We start from the raw sequence: 6,000 nt of genomic DNA on the forward strand, positions 1-6,000 counted from the left end.
CTGGAGGCCTGTCCCCCAGGGATCCAGATTCTTGGGCAATTGCTTGAGGGGTGTAGACAGTGCTTGGCTGCAGCTGGTCGGTGCAGACTCTGGGGTACAGGAGCGGAGAGAGGACAGTTGGCCGGAAGGGAGCTACACTGGAGCAGCAGTTGCTTGAGCCATAAAACAGCAGCCCTCTTTTACTAGCAATACGGCTTACTACCGAGTATTCTGAAGCCACATCCCCTGTCTCCCTGGGCAACCAGAGACTCTGAGTATAGGATTTGCCTGAGGCTACTCCAACTTGCAAACCAGGGAAACTCCCAGGGTGGGGCTGACCCAGAGGTCCGCTTTACTAAACCTAAGATGCACCTGGCCCTCAGGGGATCGTCAGCCTATAGACAATACAAGAGCAAAGACAAGCTGATTTGGAACTCAATTCACCTTCTCTTCTGCAGGGTAACCGCAAAGTTGCTCTGTTCTGTTCTGTCAGTAACATTAATCAGGGGCAAGACTGGACCTCAGTGAAAACTCCCAACCTTCATCAAGCACCCAAGGTTGTCAGGCCTCACCTCCTCCTGCTAGAGAGAGGCAGAGTGCAGTGGTCTGGCAGACTTCCTTGTGATTCAAGCAGGTGCAAACTCCTGGAGTACCAATTCACTACAGGCAACTGGGTCAGCCAACTGCAGGGCTATCAGTGACAGGGTGTGACAGTGGTGCAAGGTGGGGAAGAAGGCATCAACCTTCCCAGACTGATCTATTGGCTGGGTGGCTCCTCCTGACTCCATGCAGCACTGGAGCAAGCCACACCAGAGTAGTCACCAGACCCCTGTGATCCAGTTCCCAGAGACCTCTTAAACTCTCTCACCCGAGACAGGTGCAGACTGAGACAATTAATTTGGACTTTTTGAACTGAACCAATCGCCTAAGGACAAGTCAGGTGGTGCCCTGGGTGCACGGTGGTAGGAAGGTTTGATTTTTCTTTTCCAATTGTTTGCTGGTGGGGGGTGGGGTGACTTAATTGCTGATACTTCTCCACAGCTGAGACTTCAATAAAGTGTACCTGTTTCACTAGGGTGGAACAGAAACCAGCTGAAAACAAGACAAAACCACTTAGCCCCACCACACCAGATAGGGCCCCAGTTTCTCAGGCCACAACACTGTACAGGCCCTCAACAAAGCCCCAGGGGAAAAAAATCAAAGGGAGTAAAACAACCATGGGGTGAAATCAGTGGAAAAACTCTGGTAACATGAATAACCAGAATAGATCAACTCCCCCAAGGAAAGATATGGCAGATGTAATTGAAGATTCCATTCATAAACAACTGGCTGAGGTGTCAGAAATCAAATTCAGAATTTGGATTGCAGACAAGATTAACAAAGTGGAATTAGGAATTCAAAGAGAAATTCAAAAGTTGTCTCAAGAATTTAACGAATTTAAAGACAAAACCACCAAAGACTTAGACACATTGAAGCAAGAATTTGCAGCCCTCAAAGATATGAAAAATACAGTAGAATCCCTCAGCAACAGAATGGAGCAAGCAGAAGAAAGGACTTCTGACATCAAAGATAAAGCCTTTGAATGTTCCCAAACTCTCAAAGAGGGAGAGAAATGGAGAGCAAAAATGGATCAGTCTCTCCTAGAGCTCTGGGATAATTCGAAAAAGGCGAATATCCGAATCATAGGAGTTCCAGAAACAGATGAAGTGGTCTCGCTGGGCCAGAGGCCCTTCTGCATGAAATTATGAAAGAGAATTTTCCAGACATGCCTAGAGACTCTGAAATTCAGACAGCGGACAGCTTCAGAATCCCAGCACGACTCAACCCCAATAAGACATATCATAATTAACTTCACTAAAGTTAATATGAAGGAGAAAATCCTCAAAGCTGCCAGGAGAAAAAAAACCGTTACCTTCAAAGGGAAGAATATTAGAATGACTGCAGATCTCTCTGCTGAAACTTTTCAAGCCAGAAGAGGGTGGTCACCGACTTTTAATCTCCTAAAGCAAAATAACTTTCAACCCCAGATCTTGTATCCAGCTAAACTGAGTTTCATTTATGATGGAGAAATTAAATACTTTAACAACATTCATATGTTGAAGAAATTTACCATAACCAAACCAGCTCCTCAGGATATTCTCAGACCTATCATCCATAATGACCAACCCAATCCTATACCACAAAAGTAAACTCACTCAGAAACTTTGGATCAAACTCCAGTTTCCACACTGGCGAAAGGATTAAAAATGCCCACGAGAATTTTGAAAAACTCGATACCCAAAACTTCACCAGACTTATCAATATTCTCCATTAATGTGAACGGCTTAAACATTCCTCTAAAGAGGCATAGGTTAGCTGACTGGATACAAAAACTCAGGCCAGATATCTGTTGCATACAAGAGTCACATATTAACTTAAAAGACAAATACAGACTCAGGGTGAAAGGATGGTCGTCCATATTTCAGGCAAATGGTAATCAGAAAAAAGCAGGTGTTGCAATTTTATTTGCAGATACAATAGGCTTTAAACCAACAAAAGTAAGGAAGGACAAGAATGGTCACTTCCTATTTGTTAAGGGTAATACTCAATATGACGAGATCTTAATTATTAATATCTATGCACCCAACCAGAATGCACCTCAATTTATTAGAGAAACTCTAACAGACATGAGCAACTTGATTTCCTCCAGCTCCATAACAGTCAGAGATTTAAACCCTCCTTTGGCAGTGTTGGATTGATCCTCCAACAAGAAGCTGAGCAAAGAAATCTTAGATTTAAACCTAACCATCCAACATCTGAATTTAGCAGACATCTAAACAACATTTTATCCAAACAAAACTGAATACACACACTTCTCATCAGCCCATGGAACTTGCTCCAAAATTGATCACATCTGGGTCACAACTCTAACCTCAGTAAATTTAAAGGAATAGAAATTATTCCATGCATCTTCTCAGACCACCATGGAATAAAACTTGAGCTGAGTAACAACAGGAATCTGCATACTCATACAAAAACATGGAAGTTAAATAACCTTATGCTGAATGATAGCTGGGTCAGAGATGAGATTAAGAAAGAAATCGCCAACTTTTTGGAACAAAACAACAATGAAGACACAAACTATCAGAACCTCTGGGACATTGCAAAGGCAGTTCTAAGAGGGAAATTTATAGCACTGCAAGCTTTCCTGAAGAGAACGGAAAGAGAGGAAGTTAACAACTTAATGGGACATCTCAAGCAACTGGAAAAGGAAGAACATTCCAACCCGAAACCCAGTAGAAGAAAAGAAATAACCAAAATTAGAGCAGAATTAAATGAAATTGAAAACAAAAGAATAATACAACAGATCAATAAATCAAAAAGCTGGTTTTTCGAAAAGGTCAATAAAATAGATAAACCTTTGGCCAACCTAATCAGGAAAAAAAGAGTAAACTCTCTAATCTCATCAATCAGAAACAACAAAGACGAAATAACAACAGACTGATCAGAAATCCAAAAAATCCTTAATGACTATTACAAGAAACTTTATTCGCAGAAATATGAAAATCTGAAGGAAATTGACCAATACTTGGAAGCACGTCACCTTCCAAGACTTAGCCAGAATCAAGTGGAAATGTTGAACAGGCCCATATCAAGTTCTGAAATAGCATCAACCATACAAAACCTCCCAAAAAAGAAAAGCCTGGGACCAGATGGTTTCTCGTCAGAATTCTACCAAACTTTTAAAGAGGAATTAGTACCTATACTACTCAACCTGTTGCAAAAGGTAGAAAAAGAAGGAAGACTACCTAACACATTCTATGAAGCAAACATCACCCTGATCCCCAAACCAGGAAAAGATCCAAGGAGAAAAGAAAATTATAGACCAATATCACTAATGAATATAGATGCAAAAATATTCAACAAGCTCCTAACAAACAGAATCCAGCAACACATCAAACATATTATACATCATGACCAAGTCGGTTTTATCTCAGGGTCTCAAGGCTGGTTCAATATACGTAAATGTATAAATTTAATCCAGCACATAAACAAATTAAAAAACAAAGACCATATGATTCTCTCAATCGATGCAGAAAAAGCTTTTGATAATATCCAGCATCCCATCATGATCAGAACACTTAAGAAAATCGGTATAGAAGGGACATTTCTTAAACTGATAGAGACCATCTACAGCAAACCCACAGCCAATATCATATTGAATGGAGTTAAATTGGAATCATTTCCACTCAGATCAGGAACCAGACAAGGCTGCCCATTGTCTCCATTGCTTTTTAACATTGTAATGGAAGTTTTAGCCACTGCAATTAGGGAAGAAAAGGCACTCAAGGGTATCCATATAGGGTCAGAAGAGATCAAACTTTTGCTCTTCGGAGATGATATGATTGTATATCTGGAAAACACTAGGGACTCTACTACAAAACTTTTAGAAGTGATCAAGGAATACAGCAGTGTCTCAGGTTACAAAATCAACATTCATAAATCGGTAGCCTTTATATATACCAACAATAGTCAAGTTGAAAAAACAGTTAAAGACTCTATCCCATTCACAGTAGGGCCAAAGAAGATGAAATATTTGGGAATTTATCTAACAAAGGACATGAAAGATCTCTATGAAGAGAACTATGAAACTCTAAGAAAAGAAATAGCTGAAAATATTAACAAATGGAAAAACATACCATGCTCTTGGCTGGGAAGAATCAACATTGTTAAAATGTCCATACGACCTTCATCCCAGGGATGCAAGGCTGCTTTAACATAGCAAGTCCATAAACGTTATCCACCATATTAACAGAGGCAAAAATAAAGATCACATGATCCTCTCAATAGATGCAGAAAAAGCATTTGATAAAATCCAACATCCTTTTCTAATTAGAACACTGAAGAGTATAGGCATAGGTGGCACAATTCTAAAACTGATTGAAGCTATCTATGACAAACCCACAGCCAATATTTTACTGAATGGAGTAAAACTGAAAGCTTTTCCTCTTAGAACGGGAACCAGACAAGGTTGTCCTCTGTCACCTTTACTATTCAATGTAGTGCTGGAAGTTCTGGCCAATACAATTAGGCAAGACAAGGAAATAAAGGGAATCCAAATGGGAGCAGAGAAGGTCAAACACTCCCTCTTTGCTGACGACATGATCTTATACTTAGAGAACCCCAAAGACTCAACCACAAGACTCCTAGAAGTCATCAAAAAATACAGTAATGTTTCAGGATATAAAATCAATGTCCACAAGTCAGTAGCCTTTGTGTACACCAATAACAGTCAAGATGAGAAGCTAATTAAGGACACAACTCCCTTCACCATAATTTCAAAGAAAATGAAATACCTAGGAATAGACCTAACGAAGGAGGTGAAGGACCTCTATAAAGAAAACTATGAAATCCTAAGAAAGGAAACAGCAGAGGATATTAACAAATGGAAGAACATACCATGCTCATGGATGGGAAGAATCAACATCGTTAAAATGTCTATACTTCCCAAAGCAATCTACCTATTCAATGCCATTCCTATCAAAGTACCTACATCGTACTTTCAAGATTTGGAAAAAATGATTCTGCATTTTGTATGGAACCAGAAAAAACCCCGTATAGCTAAGGCAGTTCTTACTAATAAAAATAAAGCTGGGGGCATCAGCATACCAGATTTTAGTCTGTACTACAAAGCCATAGTGCTCAAGACAGCATGGTACTGGCACAAAAACAGAGACATAGACACTTGGAATCAAATTGAAAACCAAGTAATGAAACTAACATCTTAGAACCACGTAATCTTCGATGAACCAAATAAGAACTTACCTTGGGTGAAAGACTCCCTATTCAATAAATGGTGTTGGGAGAACTGGATGTCTACATGTATAAGACTGAAACTGGACCCACACCTTTCCCCACTCACAAAAATTGATTCAAGATAAATAAAGGACTTAAATTTAAGGCATGAAACAATAAAAATGCTCAAAGAAAGCATAGGAAAAACACTGGAAGATATCGGCCTGGGGAAAGACTTCATGAAAA

This window comes from Nycticebus coucang, chromosome 20, assembly GCF_027406575.1.
Source record: "Nycticebus coucang isolate mNycCou1 chromosome 20, mNycCou1.pri, whole genome shotgun sequence".
Classification (NCBI taxonomy): Eukaryota; Metazoa; Chordata; class Mammalia; order Primates; family Lorisidae; genus Nycticebus; species Nycticebus coucang.